The sequence below is a fragment of the Trematomus bernacchii genome, unplaced genomic scaffold (assembly GCF_902827165.1).
Source record: "Trematomus bernacchii unplaced genomic scaffold, fTreBer1.1, whole genome shotgun sequence".
Taxonomy (NCBI): Eukaryota; Metazoa; Chordata; class Actinopteri; order Perciformes; family Nototheniidae; genus Trematomus; species Trematomus bernacchii.
The window spans coordinates 208,179-231,668 of NW_022987631.1; the positions used below are offsets into that span (position 1 = coordinate 208,179).

The 23,490-nt window shown below is 40.2% G+C and overlaps 1 pseudogene; it reads left to right on the forward strand.

Moving 5' to 3' along the window:
- The first annotated feature begins 927 nt into the window (after positions 1–927).
- The window catches only part of LOC117484599, a 55,742-nt pseudogene continuing 33,179 nt past the window's right edge, over positions 928–23,490 (forward strand).

The window sequence follows — 23,490 nt, forward strand, 5'->3', positions numbered from 1 at the left end:
GTAACTACATATGTTCCATCCTTGACCACAGGATGGCGTACAAACACAGAGAGGAGACTTAATAAGCTTTGAGAAACATCCCAGCTCTCCAGAGGGTCTACTTTCTCCTGTTGCAGCTCATCCCTTACACAGACCCTCAGATTGACTGAAGGAGAAATATGAAGGTTTATTTAAAGCTGGTTATGTGAATAAGTTATTGGGCTTTTTTTACCAACTAAGATTTGTTAGGAAGTGTTTTAATTGACTGAATTTATCAAAAAAATGGACTCATTAACACATGAATACTGCTGTGTCATATCTGTTTACATATAAGTACAAGAGAAGAGAAGCACAGATTCCAATTGAGCTTTTTGAATTAGCTGAGGGCCGATGCAATGCTTATGTAATATAGACTAAATGCTGTAAAGTGATAATATCCTTAAGCTGATATGAGTTTACAGATATCAGGATTTACCATATATTAACGTTAGGTGTCTTAAACTTCTTATTTGATCTTTGTTGTGTTTTATTTGCTATTTTTGAGATGTTTATATTGCCTAATTGTTTATTTTCCACTCTTTTTTATTTCTAATTATGTGCAATACTTGGTTTGCCAAGCTGCTGCAATGAAACATGTCCCTATGTGAGATTAAAGAGCCTTATCCCCTAAACAGCCTGGTTATCTGTAACTTTATTAAAATACAGTTATTAAATCATCTTTGTACTGATGAATTCTGACATGAAACTGTGAATTCAGAATGACAGTTTGAATAAATAACTGATTCCCACAAGTACTAAAAATTCTGACTTTAAAATCTGACCTTATTCTAAAATCTGACTTTTGCATTGAAATCATTGCCAGGTATTGCGTGATGTTACCCGGATGTTACCCCCTGAGAAGGAGGGGGCGGGTCAGCTGTCAAACCTTAGCCCCGCCCACCGTGCGTCTGACGTCATCGCCCGACGTCAAACGGACGGTTTGTTCTGGATTTGGGGCGAGGAAGGTCTGCTGACTGACAGCGACATAAAGAAGGTAAAGCAGCATTTAAAGACCCCCTCGCGACCACCGTAAGGTGTTTAAACAGCGCGAGGACCTGGGGGAACCCCCCAAAACCCTCTGTCGGCAGCGGATTTCCCGCGCTGTCAGTGTGCGCCTCAATGTCCTCGCGGGCCTTCAGCCGGCTCTGTGTTTTACTCTTTAACGTTCAAAGCGAGGCTTGTTGTTGTTGTTGTTGTTGTGTTTTATTGTGTGTCGAGTCCTCCTAACTGTCAATACTAGCGGTTAAGAGGTCGTTCTCATGGCAACGGTGCTGTCAGGAGTAGAGCTAGCAGAGTATCATGCTAACAGGCTAACGGGCTAGCTGCTGTTTGTTTGTAGCAAAAGCTCCAAAGGAAGGAAGTGCGCCACATGTTGAAGGTGATTCTGAGTGGCGGTCAAACGGCGGTACTGCAGCCTCCTCTCCCATTCACTTGGATGAGATAAACAAGATGAACAGTGAATATGTAGATACCAATAAAGAAGGACATATCTATAGATACACAATATAAACACACAGATCGTCATATAAAGGGATTCTGAAATATATCAGGACATTGGAAACACATTTCTGCTCAATAATAAAGTTAAGGAGGTTTCTTTTTAAATGTTACACATAACTTATCCTGCAAACACACTGCAAAGATTTAGACAACAACTTCATATAAGATACGATATACCTTATTAATCCCAAAGCGGGACATGCTTTCGTTGCAGCAGCATGTAAGTCGCTTTGGATCAAAGCGTCTAACAAATGACATGTTATAATAATAAAACAATCTTTAGAAAGAGACTCCTAATTTTGAACGTTTTTACCAAGAATTAAAACATTAGAATCTGAGGATGAAACCCTCTTTATTCTCACACACATGTTCACACACACATGTTCATACACACATGTTCACACACACATGTTCACACACACATGTTCACACACACATGTTCATACACACATGTTCACACACACATGTTCACACACACATGTTCACACACACAGTGACATTGGGTTTGTAGGTCTGTCCCTACACACTGAAACACTGCCGGACTTATAGTAGCACTGTTAAAAACATTATGAATATAAAGGCAATTCATTGTGTTATTTACAAACATGAAACACACACACACACACACACACACACACACACACACACAAACATGAAACACACACACACAAACATGAAACACACACACACACACACACACACACACAAACAAACATGAAACTGTATTTTCATGTATTACCTAATATGTCTACCCCTAATATAAAATATAATACAATGTAGTTATCCATATAAACGCATTGTCCTAAGTGTTTTTGTTTTTTTAGCTTTTAAGGTTATTTGTATATTTACATTTGGTGTAAATACTTATCTTTAGCATCCTTTTTTATGCTGAATTGTTTCTTAAAAATACTTATTTTTATTACCCTTATATATTTCTTTTTTTACCTACTTTGCAGCTTATTCTTTCAGATTGTTAATGTTCGCAGCAGCAGACACCAAAGCTAATTTCTTGTATGTGTACCTGATCTGATTCTGATATGATGTTCATAATATAATACATCAGAGTTTACTTTAGTTAAATAAACTCCCAAACAGGAACTCTTTTATAGCCCTTATTTAGATAATTAGGGTGTACAAGTTTATAAAAAGCTCTAAAATCTGAATCCATTTTCACTCTCCATTCATCTGACTGACAGAGAGGGGGCGGGGCTTAAGGGAACACTCAACTGCGCATGCTCTGTGGGCCCACATACGGGTACTCCTTTATTTATTCAATAACATATATACATATACGTTATATATGTTCACATCAGGGGTAGACATATAAAGTAATACAACACAAGAACAGAAAGTAAATAAATAAACAAATATAAAGGAAAAGCCCCGTAGGCCGTGACGTACGTTACGTTCCGCCAGCAGCGTAAGTTAAGCAGGTTACGCAGGCAGGATCTCATGTAAAGAGCGGCGTGCGTAACTTACGTGATATTCTGAGAGGAGGTTTACGTGCGGATCTGTCAGCGGACATGGCGGCGTGCTGAGGGAAGGTTAGAGAAACTCACTTATTGCTCTTTAAATTATGACTCACTGTAGTTCGTGTTAAATCACGATTTCTGTGACACGTAGCTCATGTTTCTGTCTTTACATAACGCTACCAGTGGTTATGGAAAAGCAGCAACATGGCTGTTCATGTGGTTTAATAATCGATGTTCATTTAAAGTCCATGTGTTGCTGGTTGTATTATTGTTAGCTTAGCATTGCTTCATAGGGCATCGTGCTGAGAGACTCTATAGATGTTGGGTTGTATTATTGTTAGCTTAGCATTGCTTCATAGGGCTTCGTGCTGAGAGACTATAGAAGTTGGGTTGTAGGGACACGTGTGGATGTCTTTAGGTCCACAGTGTGAATTATCTTATACAGGTCTTTAGTGTCATTCAGGGTAGCAATACATTACAAGTCCATAAGTTATAGTGCGGACGGATAAAAAAAGATTCGCAAAATATACTTTGTAAACTATCTGATAAATAAACACTATGACGGGCTAAATGACAGCTAAAACCCTATAACAGTGGGATATTATGTACATTAAGAATGGCATATTAAATGATATATAGATGTAAAATGTACAGTTGACAGAAAGCTGAGAGTATGGAATCAGATTGTGTTTGTTTTGTACAGTTCATTTTATTTTTAGGGAAGTTATTTATCTTTAGAAAGAGACTCCTGATTTTGAATTTTTTTTACTAAGAATTAAAACATTAGCATTTGAGGATGAAACCCTCTTTATTTCTCACACACATTCACACACACACACACACACACACACACACACACACACACACACACACACACACACACACACACACACACACACACACACACACACACTAGGGCTGCACGATATTGGAAAAAAACTGACATTGCGATATTTTTTCCCCTGCGAGATATATATAGATATATATATATCTATATATATCTATCTATATATCTATATATCTATATATATATATATATATATATATCTCGCAATATGAAAAAATACAGGAATTGAAGAAAAGACAAACCATCCTTTCTTGAACTTTAATGCTATACAATTGGTATTTTTTTAAACTATATTTAGCCGGATGAAGGATTTTAGTCATGGACGTCTGGATCTTAAAGGAGAGGTGTCATGCTTTTCCGGTTATTACCCGTCCCCTTGTGTGTTATGAAGGTTTTTATGCATGTAAACGGTGTGCAGAGTCAAAACCCTCAAAGTACACCCTGTAGCGAGTAAAACTCTAACACAGAGAAGACCTCCCCAAAACGCCTCGTTGGAGATTTCCAGTATGAACATCGGATCTGGTGTTTAAAGTAGAGTCGAGTGAAGCGTCGCTTGAACACACAGGCGAGCAGCAGCAACATGAAACACAGCAGCAGCAGCATAGCGAGGCAGAGGCAGGAAGACCTGGCAGCTTCAATAGAGCGGCATGTTTAGGAGAATGTGATTGGTGTAGGGCCGTGCAATTAATCGTATTTTAATCGCAATTACGATTTTGGCCTGCCACAATTACGAAAACAACATAATCGAAAAAAACAATTATTTAGCTTTGCTAGGTTGTGACCGTGCAACATATTTGATTTAATACATTTTTGTCTAATTTATTTGTATTTATCATATTTATATGGTTAGTAGCTTGTTGAAGCGCGCTCCAAAATATATGTTGATCTTGTTTATTGGTATTTATTATTTTGATATTATTTATTTAAATGTATTATTTATTTTTGTATTGGTTTTTCAGTTGAATTATACGTTCAGGGTAATCTACAGTTAAAAAGATACTGTTCAAATTATTATTTGTATTTGTTTTAAAGTTCAATAAATGGATGTTTTCAAAGTCAATGAATAATCGTATTTAATAATCGTGATATCAATTATTGACCAAAATAATCGTGATTATGATTTTTGCCATAATCGCACAGCCCTAGTTTGGTTGGTTGTAAGAGGGACGAGGCGCGTCACGTGTTAATGTATCATTGGTGCTCGAGTTGACTTGCTCGCCGGCTTCGCCCCGTTTTTTGTCGCACCGCCCAGCCCTAGTTTAAAGTGCATCAGAAACTAGTATTGCAGAGGAGTTTTATGGTGTCTTAGTTTACTTGAAGCTATTTGGGATGTTATCAATATATTTGATCAGCTATAAAGTCATTACTGGAATTATACAAGATAATATAAATGTCCATTAATGGCTCTTATGTGTCATGCATCCCATAATAATGTGTTGCTGCTGTGGATGTTTTTACCTCCTTTATGATCTGCAGCCATGCATCAGATTTGATAAGATCATCACGCCCTGTTTTCAGCTTTGAGGCGATCAGACCTTCAAAATCATGAATCTGAAGCCAGTGTTTCCTCCAGACCAGGGCCTGTAGCAGGCACCGCCGATGTCGGGGAAACGATCTTCAATACTCCGAAAAGAATCGCACCAGACTCCTTTGCCCCTCCAACAGAGGGATGGCCTTTTTCCTTTTTCCTTTTTCGTCAATTCAAGCGATAAAAACTCTCCATCTTCTCTCGAATTATTAATATTTTTGGACGGCAAGACGCCCCCCTGGCGGAAACGCGGACTGAAGTTGAAGTAACCGACCTGAACTCATCCACAGTTTGGATTAGGGATCGACCGATATGGCTTTTTCAAGGCCGATACCGATACCGATTATTAGTAATCAAGGAGACCGAGAACCGATATTTGGAACCGATATACGTTTGCAGTAAAATCAGAAAATCTTGGTGTCAAAATGTAGAATAACAAACTCCAACACAACTTCTTTGAAATGCATTTAAGCATATATTATGTTTAATGAACTTTTAAACATCTTACAACTGGTTTCCTCTCTGTGCCCTTTTCTTTAGTGCAGCCACCTGCAATGAGTTAGAGACACAGAGAGTTCAAAGTGAGGCTGACATGCTTAACTAACAATAATGCTTCATTTATTATATCAAAACAATGCCTGTCTATCTATCATACAATCCCAATAAGCTGCTAGCAACTGCAAAACACTAGTGCGAGCTAATGTTTTGCAAAATATTCAAAGTGAGGCTATGACAGTAGACCTAACGTAGCCTCACTTCTAATATGTTGCTAAACATTTGCTAGATGCATGTTGGCTAGCTAATGAGCTTTACATATCAACCTGAAAGACTGGAGGCTCCACTCCAGCCGTAACTAAACGATAGAAACGGACCCCGCAAAAGATAACGGGTCCAAAGGTGTAGGGCTGTGCAATTAATCGTATTTTAATCGCAATTACAATTTTGGCCTGCCACAATTACGAAAACAACATAATCGAAAAAAACGATTATTTAGCTTTGCTTGGTTGTGACCGTGCAACATAATTGATCTAATTAATTTTGGTCTCATTTATTTGTATTTATCATATTTACATATGTTTAGTAGCTTGTTGAAGCGCGCTCCAAAATATTTGTTATTAGTTAGTATTTATTATTTTGATATTATTTATTTAAATGTATCATTTATTTTTGTATTGGTTTTTCAGTTGAATTATACGTTCAGGGAAATCAACAGTTAAAAAGATACTGTTCAAATTATTATTTGTATTTGTTTTAAAGTTCAATAAATGGATGTTTTCAAAGTCAATGAATAATCGTATTTAATAATCGTGATATCAATTATTGACCCAAATAATGTCCTTTTGTTGTTCTGTTTATGTTTTTAATGTTTCATGTGGAACCTACTTGAGCAGGTCTCCCTTGAAAAAGAGGTCAATGATCTCAATGGGATACAACCTGAATAAATAAAGGTTTGAAATGAAATGAAATCGTGATTATGATTTTTACCATAATCGCACAGCCCTCCCAAGGTGGATAGATCTGGGAACGGAGCGCTCTGGGGGTCATACGGCTCCGTGTGGTCGCCTCTATACGGTCATTTTGTGATAATGACGACCCAATAGCCCCGCCTCCCCCTCCTCTGCTGCTCACCCCCGCGTCAAAGTACACTGCACACTGAATTCAGATTATTTATCTTTCTCTCGATATGGACATAAACGCGAGTGAAGTCTAATCTGACAGGACGGAGACACGCAGCTCCTCCGGCTGTGATGCAGCGGGAGTAAAACACACACTTCAAGTCAGATCATCACCCTTAGCTATTTTAATTACCTCTCAAACTAAACTAGTTATAAATATGTTTATTTTGACTGTCGGGTCACTCATTACAGGATCAGCTGCTGCATGAGACAGACACTGACGCTGTGAGAAGAGAGGAGAAAGAGAGGCTCCGTGTATTTTATTATTATATATCATTATATAGAGTCGTTATTCATTTGTTTTAAAGCTCAATAAATAACAAAGACCTTTGACCGGCACTTTTATCATTTTGTCCGGAAGATTTAAACTTTAGCACACGCTGACCGGCGAAAAACTCTGCCCGGTTCCCTCGGCCCCCACCGCGGAGAATAAACAGAAGGGTAACCATGACAACCATTCTTCTTCGCTGCTTTTGTGGAGGAAGTTACAGCGCCACGTACAGGCTCGGCATATGTACTGCAGCTTTTCCAGCGGTTGGATCTAAACGGAGCGGTCTCTGTGAACAGACGCTATCCGGGGCCTACTGCGTGTGGACGGAAGCTTTTTTGCGATTGCGTTAATCCTATGCATTTTGCCGTATGCGTTCCCGTAGGGCACGCACCTGTGTCTGCGTTCTTTCGCACCTGCCTGTAATCTGAGAAGGTCCCGCCTCTCTGGCTGGCTAGCCTATCAGATAGCGCTGTGGGCGGGACATTGCTCGTGTACACAGAGTGTACTGCAGCCAGAGAAACGGCCGCAGCAGAGCCAAAGTTTTATCGGCAATTTGATAATAAAAAAAGGTCGATAATCGGTCAAATGCGGAATATCGGCCCCATAGTTTAGATGGATTTGCATTTCATTAGATTATAATAACAAGTCCTCCCACAGTGAGTCCACTTTAGCTGCGTATTCTACATGTTTTATATTGTTCTTGTTTATATTTGATATACTATTTTTCCTTTTCATTGACATTTGAATTGTTAACTCTTTTCCAGTGTTTAAGTATTTGTTTGTTGAGCACACTGGTCCTGTCACAAAATCACTCTCCAGTTTGTGATGAATAAAGTATAACTCTCTCTCTGAAGGACAGCAGGAGGCAGTTATCTGGCTGCCATCAGGCAGAGCTCTCTCATACAGACCTTTTGTTAAGGTTGCTTCATAATCAAATAAATAAACGTGAGAGGTTTAAGTGCAGATGTGCACATTGTGCTACGATACATAGCAGCAATAAATATGGCAACATGTGTATATTACAACGTGTAGTCTTCTATTACTAATAATGAATAAGGCGAGTCATCGGAGAGCTGTAATACGTGAGGGCATCACGCTGAAGTTCAGAGATCCTCTTTGTTTGCTCACAGGACCTTTGATCAGGCTCAGCAGCCGGGCGCCTGATCAAAGGTCAGAGTTCACAGGATCCTCTACAGCAGGAAGCATGCTGCCTCTGAAAGCTCTCCTCTCACACAGAACTCACTTTCTGATGTCTTCTCTACTTCACGGTGTGCCCCCGTGTGTGTCCCCGGTGTGTCCCCGGTGTGTCCCCTCTCTCCTCTCTCCTCTCCTCTCTCCTCTCTCCTCTCCTCTCTCCTCGGTTAGAGCTCCTCCAGAGAGCCTCCTCGATGCTCGGTCCTCGAAGTGCATTTTGAGAAATTAGACGTTCTTCAACATGGCGCGCTGAAATCCATTTCCGGGTCACTACCGGAGGACCGAGGAGTCGAGGAGGGGGAATGAAAGACATAAGAAAGGCCCCTTGTTTACGGCGTCATGTTGTTGATGTATCTTATAAACACTCTAACTGACATGTCTATTGTAAACAAAAACAATCTTCAGATGTTAATTTATTTGTGATGTGATAAACTGCTACGAGGTGTTTGATGGTGGTAATAATTCACTTAAAGCAGTTTGGGATGTTCTCAACTACAGCTGGGCGGTATGACCAAAAACACATCACGGTGTTTTTCCAAATTATAACGGTATTTATGCAAAAGGAAGATTAAGGCATACATAACACACCTGACGTGGAAACGTTACTCGTGGATGGGGCTACAGAGCTTCTAGAAAGACCGTCGAACCCGGTGCATTCCTCCGTCTGGATGTGGAGCACTTTCCCTAAATGTTTAGACAAACTGCTCGTGTTACCGCCCTCACATGCTAAACTCTTATTGCACTTTAGGCAACGAGCATTGTCCACATCGAGACGGGTAAAGTTTAACCACACCTCGGAGCGCTTAGTTCTCTCCGCCACCTCCTCCGCGTGTGTGTGTTGCTGCATGTAGCAGCCATGTGTGTGTGTTGCATGCATGTTGCAGCCGCGTGTGTGTGTGTGTGTGTTGCATGCATGTAGCAGCCGCGTGTGTGTGTTGCAGCCGTGTGTGTGTGTGTTGCATGCATGTAGCAGCCGTGTGTGTGTTGCATGCATGTAGCAGCCGTGTGTGTGTTGCATGCATGTAGCAGCCGCCTGTGTTGCATGCATGTAGCAGCCGCGTGTGTGTGTTGCAGCCGCGTGTGTGTGTGTTGCAGCCGCGTGTGTGTGTTGCAGCCGTGTGTGTGTTGCATGCATGTAGCAGCCGCGTGTGTGTGTTGCAGCCGTGTGTGTGTGTGTTGCATGCATGTAGCAGCCGTGTGTGTTGCATGCATGTAGCAGCCGTGTGTGTGTTGCATGCATGTAGCAGCCGCCTGTGTTGCATGCATGTAGCAGCCGCGTGTGTGTGTTGCAGCCGCGTGTGTGTTGCAGCCGTGTGTGTGTTGCATGCATGTAGCAGCCGTGTGTGTGTTGCATGCATGTAGCAGCCGCGTGTTGCATGCATGTAGCAGCCGCGCGTGTGTGTGTTGCATGCATGTAGCAGCCGCCTGTGTGTTGCATGCATGTAGCAGCCGTGTGTGTTGCATGCATGTAGCAGCCGCCTGTGTGTTGCATGCATGTAGCAGCCGTGTGTGTTGCATGCATGTAGCAGCCGCGCGTGTGTGTTGCATGTAGCAGCCGCGCGTGTGTGTGTTGCAGCCGCGCGTGTGTGTTGCATGCATGTAGCAGCCGCCTGTGTGTTGCATGCATGTAGAGCGTGTGTGTTGCATGCATGTAGAGCGTGTGTGTTGCATGCATGTAGAGCGTGTGTGTTGCATGCATGTAGCAGCCACGTGTGTGTTGCATGCATGTAGCAGCTGCGTGTGTGTTGCATGCATGTAGCATGCATGTAGAGCGTGTGTGTAAACTGCCCCGCCCCCTCGCATACAGACGGGAGAGAGATCGAAAATACATCAGACGCATTTTGTAGGCTTTTTGCATGTTAGAGTTGGCGACACTAAAACTGCAATATAATGTTTATGGAGCAATAATAGATGTATGACATATTATTTAAATGTCTCCAGTACCGATACAAAGACCAATAGCGTCGGAGCTTAACGGTGACACGGTCTTTAATAATTCCGCCCCGGGGCCCGTTTAATACCGGGGCTCGGTACCCACCCCTGCTGAGGTGAAGGAATCAGAAGGCATGTCAACCATTTATCGTGCAAACTTTGCGTACCACACAACAACATAATAACAAAAGCACTGTTTGAAAATGACCTGAAACTGCAGAGTGCACATTTAAATACTTCCCCTGGGGACTCTTTTCACTGTCGCACCGCTCAAGGGCCCATCAACACTTTTTCCACGGTGTTGCGGTATATAGTGCTGAATCTTTCTAGAAACAGCCCTGAAGGAATGAAGCTTCCCATTAGACAGTGATATTGACCAGGTGTGCCTCTCTCCCCTCAGGTGTGACCCCCCACTGTGTCGAGGTCTCCTTGCCCCCCCCCACAGCTCTCCGCCACATCAGCTGAGATATGATCACACATCTGGATTAATCGAAGCTGCACAGCAACAAACATGTGAGTCTCCAAAGATTAAAAGTGTCTTAAATCCTCGTTTTTTCTGTTTTATTGATTTATTATATTGTCTTTTTTTGTGCTTCTGTTTTGTGTTTTACTAAGTACATGTTTTTCAAAATAAAAGCTTCATAGAGTTACTTTATCCTGACGGGAAGCTTAAGAAGTGACACGTTTTTCAAAATAAAAGCTTCTTAGATTTACTTTATCCTGACGGGAAGCTTAAGAAGTGACACGTTTTTCAAAATAAAAGCTTCATAGAGTTACTTTATCCTGACGGGAAGCTTAAGAAGTGACACAGTTTTCAAAATAAAAGCTTCAGAGTTATTTTATCCTGACGGGAAGCTTAAGAAGTGACACGTTTTTCAAAATAAAAGCTTCTTAGAGTTACTTTATCCTGACGGGAAGCTTAAGAAGTGACACGTTTTTCAAAATAAAAGCTTCATAGTTACTTTATCCTAACGGGAAGCTTAAGAAGTGATGTTTTTCAAAATAAAAGCTTCATAGAGTTACTTTATCCTCAAAGAAAGCTCAGCTAGAAGCATGTTTTTCAAAATAAAAGCCCCATACAGTTACTTTATCCTCAATGAAAGCTCAGCTAGAAGCATGTTTTTCAAAATAAAAGCCCCATACAGTTACTTTATTTAAAGGAAGCTCAGCTAGAAGCATGTTTTTCAAAATAAAAGCCCCATACAGTTACTTTATCCTCAAAGGAAGCTCAGCTAGAAGCATGTTTTTCAAAATAAAAGCCTCATACAGTTACTTTATTTAAAGGAAGCTCAGCTAGAAGCATGTTTTTCAAAATAAAAGCCCCATACAGTTACTTTATCCTCAAAGGAAGCTCAGCTAGAAGCATGTTTTTCAAAATAATAATAATATTATTTTTAATGCTAAATATTTGTATTATTTTTGATCTCCTCTTGAACGTATTTCCTCATGTTGTTGATGTTTCTGATGCCCCCTGACCCCCTGCTGTGTTCCTGCAGAGAGTCCAGTGTGCCCTGTAATGGCCTGAGGGGCCGCCCCCCCTCCCTGCTCAAAGCCCCGTCACTGAACCCCCCCGCCATGGGAGACGGTCTGGAGGCCGGCAGCAGCCTCAACCCCCCCTCCGCTCCCCCGCCCCTCGCCTTCAACGCCCCCCCCCCCCAGAAATATGGAACCCCTCCAGACCCAAGAGACAGACCAACCAGCTGCAGGTAAAACATCCACTCTTATTCTGAAGGATTGAGATAGAGATGAGGCTACGCTAGTGTTATTAGCTTGCTTTTCAAAATAAAAGGTTAATAGAGTTACTTAAGCCTTACGGGAAGCTTAAGAAGGGACATGTTTTTAAAATAAAAGCCCCATAGAGTTATTACTGTATCCTGAGAGGCTTGTTTTTCAAAATAAAAGCTTCATAGAGTTACTGCTAATTAACGGGAAGCTGAAGAAGGGACATCTTTTTCAAAATAAAAGCCCCATACAGTTACTTTATCCTAACTGGAAGCTTAGGAAGACACATGTTTTTCAAAATAAAAGCCCCATGTAGATACTGTATCCTTAGAGGCTGGTTTTTCAAAATAAAAGTTACTGTATCCTAACTGGACGCTTACGGAGGGACATGTTTTTCAAAATAAAAGTTTCATAGGGATACTGTATCCTTCAGGGTTCGTACGGTCATTAGCCGCGTTCACACCGGAGTACTTTTCCCCGTACTTTTCCCGTTTAGTTCCGTTAGTACCCCTTATGTCGCGTTCACACCAAAAAGAGCACTTAGTGCCGGGAACTTTTACCCCCTGCTGAGAGATGGTACTTTCCTGGGGAAAAAGTGCCCCAGTTCTGATTGGCTGGGCGAATTGCAAACCACGCCCCGTAAAACTCTGAAATGTTTTTTGAAGCCGCCATTGTATTTGCTGGCATTAGCATTATTAGCATTAGCCCCGCACACAAACGCAGAGAGACTAACTTATGGCAACACAAAATAAAACTTGGGAGCGGTGGAGATGAGGAGGTGTCGGCATTCTGGCGATTTACTCAGAAGTGCCCAACTCCGGGGACTTCCGGCCGGGGACTCCGGGTGGCAGTATACACCGCAAAGTGGTTTGCGGCCTGCCAGTAAACCCAAAGCAGAAGAAGACGAAGTGACGTCAGCGGCTCATTTGCATAATCTTCCCTCAGGGAACTTATTCCGGTGTGAACGCGATCTTTACTTAGTGCCCTGGGGTAATAAGTGCCGGGGCACTGAGTGCCGGCTCTAAGTACGGCAAAGTACTTGGTGTGAACGTGGCTATTGAAAACCTGGAAAGGTCATGGAAATTCAAAATGCAAATTCCAGGCCCTGGAAAAGTAATGGAAAACAATATTTTTCCCAAAGTTTTGGAAAAGTCATGGAAATGTAACTAAAGTTGCCTCAAATATAATTTACATTTGATCTAATCGCCGAAATAATCTGCGGTCGCGAGCTGTTATGTGCCATCATGATGCGCATGGTGTTATTTTTTAATATATGAAGCGCGAGCTGTGTGCTCGAGTCTTCCTGCCTGTCGGCTGAACTGTGCTGCTCCGCGATGAGGGTCTAACTCCAGCAGCTACATTACCTACGGTGCGTTCGTTAACAGTAACTGCGGTCCGGAGTCACTGTGGCACAGACTGGACCGCTGGTGAACAGCTGTTAGAACGGGCCGTTCAGGTGTTCGGAGCAGAGCTCCCTGTCGGAGCAGCAGAGCGTGATGTGCACTGAAAAGTGTTCCTGTCGCAATATTATTTAATGAATCGTTGAGCTAGCTAACTAGCATACATTGTCACGATTTCATAGGCTATAAACAGAGGTCGTATAAGTATAGATATTGTACTGGAGTAAAAGTAGAAGTACTCAGATATTGTACTGGAGTAAAAGTAGAAGTACTCAGATATTGTACTGGAGTAAAAGTAGAAGTACTCAGATATTGTACTGGAGTAAAAGTAGAAGTACTCAGATATTGTACTAGAGAAAAAGTAGAAGTACTCAGATCTTGTACTGGAGTAAAAGTAGAAGTACTCAGATCTTGTACTTGAGTAAAAGTAGAAGTACTCAGATCTTGTACTTGAGTAAAAGTAGATGTACTCAGGTCTTGTACTTGAGTAAAAGTAGAAGTACACAGATCTTGTACTTTAGTAAAAGTAGAAGTATTCAGATATTGTACTTGAGTAAAAGTAGAAGTACACAGATCTTGTACTTGAGTAAAAATAGAAGTACTCAGATCTTGTACTGGAGTAAAAGTAGAAGTACTCAGATCTTGTACTGGAGTAAAAGTAGAAGTACACAGATCTTGTACTTGAGTAAAAGTAGAAGTACTCAGATCTTGTACTGTAGTAAAAGTAGAAGTACACAGATCTTGTACTTGAGTAAAAGTAGAAGTACTCAGATATTGTACTTGATTAAAAGTAGAAGTACACAGATCTTGTACTTGAGTAAAAGTAGAAGTACTCAGATATTGTACTTGATTAAAAGTAGAAGTACACAGATCTTGTACTTGAGTAAAAATAGAAGTACTCAGATCTTGTACTGGAGTAAAAGTAGAAGTACACAGATCTTGTACTTGAGTAAAAGTAGAAGTACACAGATCTTGTACTGGAGTAAAAGTAGAAGTACACAGATCTTGTACTTGAGTAAAAGTAGAAGTACACAGATCTTGTACTTGAGTAAAAGTAGAAGTACTCAGATCTTGTACTTGAGTAAAAGTAGAAGTACACAGATCTTGTACTGGAGTAAAAGTAGAAGTACACAGATCTTGTACTTGAGTAAAAGTAGAAGTACACAGATCTTGTACTTGAGTAAAAGTAGAAGTACTCAGATCTTGTACTGGAGTAAAAGTAGAAGTACACAGACCTTATACTGGAGTAAAAGTAGAAGTACTCAGATCTTGTACTTGAGTAAAAGTAGATGTACTCAGGTCTTGTACTTGAGTAAAAGTAGAAGTACACAGATCTTGTACTTTAGTAAAAGTAGAAGTACTCAGATATTGTACTTGAGTAAAAGTACACAGATCTTGTACTTGAGTAAAAGTAGAAGTATTCAGATATTGTACTTGAGTAAAAGTAGAAGTACTCAGATCTTGTACTGGAGTAAAAGTAGAAGTACACAGATCTTGTACTTGAGTAAAAGTAGAAGTACTCAGATATTGTACTGGAGTAAAAGTAGAAGTACACAGATCTTGTACTTGAGTAAAAATAGAAGTACACAGATCTTGTACTGGAGTAAAAGTAGAAGTACACAGATCTTGTACTTGAGTAAAAGTAGAAGTATTCAGATATTGTACTTGAGTAAAAGTAGAAGTACTCAGATCTTGTACTGGAGTAAAAGTAGAAGTACACAGACCTTATACTGGAGTAAAAGTAGAAGTACTCAGATCTTGTACTAGAGTAAAAGTAGAAGTACTCAGATCTTGTACTTTAGTAAAAGTAGAAGTACTCAGATATTGTACTTGAGTAAAAGTAGATGTACTCAGGTCTTGTACTTGAGTAAAAGTAGAAGTACACAGATCTTGTACTTTAGTAAAAGTAGAAGTATTCAGAAATTGTACTAGAGTAAAAGTAGAAGTACACAGATCTTGTACTTGAGTAAAAGTAGAAGTACTCAGATATTGTACTTGATTAAAAGTAGAAGTACTCAGATCTTGTACTGGAGTAAAAGTAGAAGTACACAGATCTTGTACTTGAGTAAAAATAGAAGTACTCAGATCTTGTACTGGAGTAAAAGTAGAAGTACACAGATCTTGTACTTGAGTAAAAGTAGAAGTACACAGATCTTGTACTTGAGTAAAAGTAGAAGTACACAGATCTTGTACTTGAGTAAAAGTAGAAGTACTCAGATATTGTACTTGATTAAAAGTAGAAGTACTCAGATCTTGTACTGGAGTAAAAGTAGAAGTACACAGATCTTGTACTTGAGTAAAAATAGAAGTATTCAGATCTTGTACTTGATTAAAAGTAGAAGTACTCAGATCTTGTACTTGAGTAAAAGTAGAAGTATTCAGATATTGTACTTGAGTAAAAGTAGAAGTACTCAGATCTTGTACTGGAGTAAAAGTAGAAGTACACAGATCTTGTACTTGAGTAAAAGTAGAAGTACTCAGATATTGTACTTGATTAAAAGTAGAAGTACTCAGATCTTGTACTGGAGTAAAAGTAGAAGTACTCAGATATTGTACTTGATTCAAAGTAGAAGTACTCAGATCTTGTACTTGAGTAAAAATAGAAGTATTCAGATCTTGTACTTGAGTAAAAGTAGAAGTACTCAGATATTGTACTTGATTCAAAGTAGAAGTACTCAGATCTTGTACTTGAGTAAAAGTAGAAGTACTCAGATATTGTACTTGAGTAAAAGTAGAAGTACTCAGATCTTGTACTTGAGTAAAAATAGAAGTATTCAGATCTTGTACTTGAGTAAAAGTAGAAGTACTCAGATATTGTACTTGATTCAAAGTAGAAGTACTCAGATCTTGTACTTGAGTAAAAGTAGAAGTACTCAGATATTGTACTTGAGTAAAAGTAGAAGTACTCAGATCTTGTACTTGAGTAAAAGTAGAAGTACTCAGATATTGTACTTGAGTAAAAGTAGAAGTACTCAGATCTTGTACTTGAGTAAAAATAGAAGTATTCAGATCTTGTACTTGAGTAAAAGTAGAAGTACTCAGATATTGTACTTGATTCAAAGTAGAAGTACTCAGATCTTGTACTTGAGTAAAAGTAGAAGTACTCAGATATTGTACTTGAGTAAAAGTAGAAGTACTCAGATCTTGTACTTGAGTAAAAATAGAAGTATTCAGATCTTGTACTTGAGTAAAAGTAGAAGTACTCAGATATTGTACTTGATTCAAAGTAGAAGTACTCAGATCTTGTACTTGAGTAAAAGTAGAAGTACTCAGATATTGTACTTGAGTAAAAGTAGAAGTACTCAGATCTTGTACTTGAGTAAAAGTAGAAGTACTCAGATATTGTACTTGAGTAAAAGTAGAAGTACTCAGATCTTGTACTTGAGTAAAAATAGAAGTATTCAGATCTTGTACTTGAGTAAAAGTAGAAGTACTCAGATATTGTACTTGATTCAAAGTAGAAGTACTCAGATCTTGTACTTGAGTAAAAGTAGAAGTACTCAGATATTGTACTTGAGTAAAAGTAGAAGACAGAAAGACTAAGCCTTGCACAGAGGCATGAAAATACATTTTCAAAATGCTCAACAGTCCTGCCAAAATTATAAACTGACTGCTACACAATTAAAATAAATGCTTTTATACATTTCTATTAGATGTGACTCTTTGGTGTTTCTGTTATTATTAACTGCTTTAGTTCTGACTGCTACCATCCTGTTGTTCCTCATTTTAAAGCCGATATTCCGTGGGGTCGGGGGGCTCGGATGCTTGTCACCTTTTTCATACCTGATGAGTTTGCATCCCTGACTACAGTTGCTTTAGCATGTAGAAGCTAGTAAGCCTACTATTTGTTTCAGATAGGCCCAACATGTTTCAGATGCAGACCTGATTTTCCTGTTCCATGTTAAAATAAACCATTTTCAGTGGTACCGCTGAGAAAGATAAAACATTTTCGGTCATGGAAAATTAGGTAAAGATCCTGGAGAAGTCATTGAAAATCATTGGTGAAAAAGTTGATGAACCCTGATCCTTAGTCTTGTTTTTCAAAATAAAAGTTTCATAGTTACTGTATCCTTAGAGGCTTGTTTTTCAAAATAAAAGCCCCATAGAGTTACTGTATCCTGAGTCATGTTTTTCAAAATAAAAGTTTCATAGAGTTACTGTATCCTGAGTCATGTTTTTCAAAATAAAAGTTTCATAGAGTTACTGTATCCTGAGTCATGTTTTTCAAAATAAAAGTTTCAGAGTTACTGTATCCTTAGAGGCTTGTTTTTCAAAATAAAAGCCCCATAGAGTTACTTTATCCTAACGGGGAGCTTAAGAAGGCTCATGTTTTTCAAAATAAAAGTTTCATAGAGTTACTAGCCGCTTTCACACCAAGTACTTTGCCGTACTTAGTGCCGGCACTTAGTGCCCCGCCACTTATTACCCCAGGGCACTAAGTACCAATCGCGTTCACACGGGAGTACTTTTCCCTGAGGGAAGATTACGCAAATGAGCCGCTGACGTCACTTCGTCTTCTTCTGCTTTGGGTTTACTGGCAGGCAGCAAACAACTTCACGGCGTATACTGCCACCCGGAGTCCCCGGCCGGAAGTCCCCGGAGTTGGGGAAGGCTTCAGTAGAAGCTGCTGGGACTCCCAGCAGCTTCTACTGAAGCCTTCAGAGTAAATCGCCAGAACGCCGACACCTACTCTTCTCCACCGCTCCCATGTTTTCTTTTGTGTTGCCATAAGTTATTCTCTCTCCGTTGGTGCACGGGGCTAATGCTAATAATGCTAATGCCAGCAAATACAATGGCGGCTTCAAAAAACTTTTCAGAGTTTTACGGGGCGTGGTTTGCAATTCGCCCAGCCAATAGAAATTGGTACTTTTTTGGTACCACCTCTCAGCAGGCACTAAAAATGGGGGTAAAAGTTCCCGGCACTAAGTACTCTTTTTGGTGTGAACGTGACATCAGGGGTACTAACGGAACTAAACGGGAAAAGTACGGGGTAAAAGTACTCCGGTGTGAACGCGCCTACTGTATCCTAACAGGGAGCTTAAGAAGGCTCATGTTTTTCAAAATAAAAGCCCCATACAGTTGCTTTTGGCCCCGTCTATATACTAACTGTATCGTTACAGTATACTCAGGAACGGTCACATGGAGTAACTGTAAACTTACGGCAAGCTCCGGGTCGAAGTATATAAATAAAAGCCCAGGAAAGAAACTGTATTTTTACAGGGACTCAAGTTATGACTTCTTTTTCAAAATAAAAGCCCCACAGAGTTACTTTATCCTCAAAGGAAGCTCAGCTAGAAGCATGTTTTTCAAAATAAAAGCCCCACAGAGTTACTATATTGTCATCATTTCATACTAGCACCTGTACAGCCCTACTTGAGCTTGTAATTAAATGTTTGTGTGATTTTGGTATTTTCCAGTTCCTGCTTAAAGAGGTGTTGAAGACGTTGTGGAAAAATCACTTTGCGTGGCCCTTCCAGGCTCCTGTAGATGCCATCAAGCTGGGCTTACCTGTGAGTCACACCTCTCTGTGCGCATGATAAAGAACACCTCACACACATATATCTTTATTTATTCTACAGAAAAACATGCATTTCTTTCCCCCTTTTCAGCTGGAGATGTTGTTGTTCTGTAGATCCTTCAGTCTCTGCAATCTGTCGCCAATGTTTATTGATTAGCATCTCCTTAAGTGCCTTATATCAACTCGTAGCCTTTTCCTCAGTCTCCTTCTCACACACTTCTCCTTCAGGACTACTACAAGATCATCAAGATCCCGATGGACATGGGCACCATAAAGAAGCGCCTGGACAGCCACTTCTACTGGAACGCTCAGGAGTGCATTCAGGACTTCAACACCATGTTCACCAACTGCTACATCTACAACAAGGTTAGCATCACATGTGTGTCTCATAATGTATGAAGTCAACACAAAGAGTCTCAGTCATCTGACCCTGAAGCTGGAGAGACCCTTCAGATTGAGCATTCATTCTCATATAGGAAAATACTGATCTAATAACAGAGTTCTGTTCTTGAATCAACTTTTTTAAGCGAAAATCTTTATTGTCATTTCCCTTTTCCAGGAATCTCAACAGACAAAGTTTGGGCAGAATAATACATTTCTAATGTTAAATAAATAAAAACCTTTCACAGTTAAGAATGAGATATTAATGATTAATGCCACAAATTCTTATGTTTCCAGTGTGAAGGCTGTCAAACAAGTCCATTCCTCCCTTATTCTCAGAATGAGCTGAACCCACTGAAAACAATAACTCATCTCTCTCTCTAATGTGCTCGGGTTTTTTTTTTCTTCTTTGCCGCTGTGTCAAATGTCCTATTTGGGTTGCTCAGTGTGAATCAGACACACCCAACAACAACAACATTAACATATGAGGAGCTCTGAGTGAACACCGTCAGTGACGACAGGCGCAGATCCCCACCTCTGATTGGCTTTAACCCGTTAAGCCCGAGAGACCCCGGTACCGGGGCACTGCCGCAACATCTTGCAAGAAACAGTGTCTGAGGGCATGTTCATTTAATAAACTATGAATGTTTTATATCCATGTAACGGGAAGAAACTCATCTAACTGATGATTTTTATTTATTTTTTCAAAAGAAAACCCACAATGCTAACACTGAGCCTCTGAATTAGCAACGAGCGAAAAATGCTAACACCTTACTGCACCGAAAATCACTCACAAAACCTTATTATTTATCTTTTCTCCACATCCATGACATCGTTTCACATCGTGAGGTGACACAGAATCGATGGGTACCCACATTATCACTGAATTATACGAAATGGCGACGTTATAAACAAAAACAGACATCAAAACATGTGACGCTAGGTAGCTAAAAATGCTAACATGGCTCACCTTGGCTCTGTAGTCTCTCCAAAGTGGTCTTCAAACGATAAAAACGCTGCTGAAGTTAATCCATAGGTTAATCCAATGTGTCTGTGTCCCTTTGAAATGATATCTGATAATCCATGAGCAATGAGACGGATAATCCATGCTTTTCCGTTTCTAGATGTCAGAGCTAGAATGTAGGTTCACTCTAATGCAAAATTACATGCGCAAAGCCCCCACCTTTTTGTTTCACAATGAGTGTGTGTGGGGGGCCTCCCCCTTCGATTCTATTGGCTCTAACGGTCAGAAAGAGGTGTCAACCATCAAAATCGACCAATGGGTTCCAGAGATATGAAAAAAAAACATTTACACCCAAATCACCTCAGAGGTGGGGTGTTTTTGGCTAAACCTCTCTAAAAAGGTCAAATGTCACTTGTTTTGCATCAATCTTGATACAGGGTACTTATTATATGTTGTACTTTGGATTCCTAAAGCTTTTAGTCTACTAACCCATCATCCAAGGGTGGTTTTCACTATAAGTAAAAAAGAATTTTTGGACGGACACTATAATTTACAGTTTTTTACTATGTTCAATCTGAATTTTCTTTAAAATAAAAAACATCTATATTGATTCTGACTTTTCTACATCCAACTCACAGGTTTATCATTACTTTGAGAAAAAAGATTATTAATTTAACCCTTTTAGAAGGGAAGATATGGTCATTTGTTCTGGGAATGAACCATTAGTGTGTGTGCGTGCATGCATGTGTGTGTTGCGTTCACTGACACCTCGTTAAAAAGCCTCTCAGTTAGTGTTAGCCTGCTCTGATATCAGTGTGAGGATAATATTAGTGTTTCACATGTTGTGATGTGACAGGAAGCTCACAGTGTGTGTGTGTGTGTGTGTGTGTGTGTGTGTGTGTGTGTGTGTGTGTGTGTGTGTGTGTGTGTGTGTGTGTGGTGTGTGTGTGTGTGTGTGTGTGTGTGTGTGTGTGTGTGTGTGTGTGTGTGTGTGTGTGTGTGTGTGTGTGTGTGTGTGTGTGTGTGTGTGTGTGTGTGTGTGTGTGTGTAGCCTGGCGATGACATCGTCCTGATGGCGGAGGCTCTGGAGAAAGTTTTTCTGCACAAGATCACAGAGATGCCGCAGGAGGAGAAGGAGATCGCCGTGGTTACGAAGGGTCGTCGGGGGGGCCGCCGGGAGCCAGGTGAGAGTTTCACTTCACAGGATGTACAGGTGATCTGTCAAAGGATTGTTCACAGCACATATTAGACGCTTCTGTCCAGATGGACTCATCTCAAATCGCCTTTCTCTTTCACTGCTGTGGGAAAGGGTTCGTTTTGAATTTGGTCTTTGGTGACTTTTATTTTGAAATCCGTTCTTCGTCACGTTTATTATGGAGTCAGTTCTTGGTGAGTTTTATTTTGAAATCCGTTCTTGGTCCCTTCTTTTTATGAAGGCATGTCTTGGTGACTTTTATTTTGAAATCCGTTCTTGGTCCCTTATTTTTATGAAGGCATTTCTTGCTGACTTTTATTTTGAAATCCGTTCTTCGTCACGTTTATTATGGAGTCAGTTCTTGGTGAGTTTTATTTTAAAATCCGTTCTGGGTCCCTTATTTTTATGAAGGCATGTCTTGGTGACTTTTATTTTGAAATCGTTTTCATTTGAGGCATGAGAGAAAAACAGTTATTTTTTATTTTTTTTATTTCTTCTTTATTTATCCAGGGTGTATCCCATTGAGGTCATTGATCTCTTTTTCAAGGGAGACTTGCTCAAGTAGGTTCCACATGAAACATTAAAACAAACAGAACAACAAAAAGGACATCATACAGTAGCATTACAGGGATTACAATTTACATAACTATCCACATGCACAGGTACCAACAGCTTCCGATTCAGTAGCATCCAACCGAGCTTTAAAAACATGTAGTGGCACCAGATTGCTCAGTTTCCATTTTAATTGCAGACTATTCCAGGACAGTGGAGCTGCGCATCTAAATGCTATCTTCCCTAAGACAGTCCTAGCAGTTGGCACATTTAATAAAACCACAGCATGTGATCTCAGGCAGTAGCCACTTACAATTCGCCGTGAGATCAGGGAGCAGATGTAGGATGGAAGTTTCCCTAACATGGCTTTGTATATAAAAATGTACCAGTGACTGAGCCTCCGTACAGTTAGTGAAGGCAAACCTGCCCTTGCATACAGGGTACAGTGATGGGTTAATGCTTTACAGTTTGTCACAAATCTCAGTGCACTGTGATACGCAGCATCTAACTTGACCAGGCAATTGGCAGGTGCATTCATATAGATCAAATCACCATAGTCCAGCACAGGTCAAAAGGTCACAGAGCCTGTTTCTGGCCTCGAGCGAGAAACAGGACTTGTTCCTGTAGAAGAAACCTAGCCTAACCCTCAGTTTGTTAAGCAGGTTATTGACATGACGTTTAAAAGTGAGACAATCATCAAGCCAGATACCAAGGTATTTGTAACAGGTAACCACTTCAAGTTTTATTCCTTGCGTAGTTAAAATATCTAAAACAGGCTCTGGAGTCTTTTTAGCTTTTGAAAAGAGCATTACCTTGGTTTTATAAACATGTAAAAGAAGCTTTAGTTCAGAGAGCTGAGTCTGAATAATGTTAAAAGCAGCTTGCAATTCAACAACAGCCTCCTTAATGGAGGGACCTGCACAGTACATAACGGTATCATCCGCATAAAAATGTAAGGTTGCTCCATCGACATTTTCTCCTAAACTATTGATGTAGATGGAGAATAAAAGTGGACCTAAAACAGAACCTTGAGGAACACCATTAGTAATGTTCAACCACTCAGAAGACAGCCCATCAAAGTGAACACATTGGGACCTTTCAGAGAGGTAGTTCACAAACCACCCACTGCATGGCTGGATAAGCCAATACTGAGTAGCCTCTGCTTTAAGATGCGATGATCGACGGTATCAAACGCTTTGGAAAGGTCAATAAATAGAGCTGCACAGCTCTGCTTATTATCTAAAATACTTGTAATGTCATTCACCACTTTCATTGTGGCAGTGATGGTGCTATGCTGCTTTCTGAAGCCTGACTGATGTT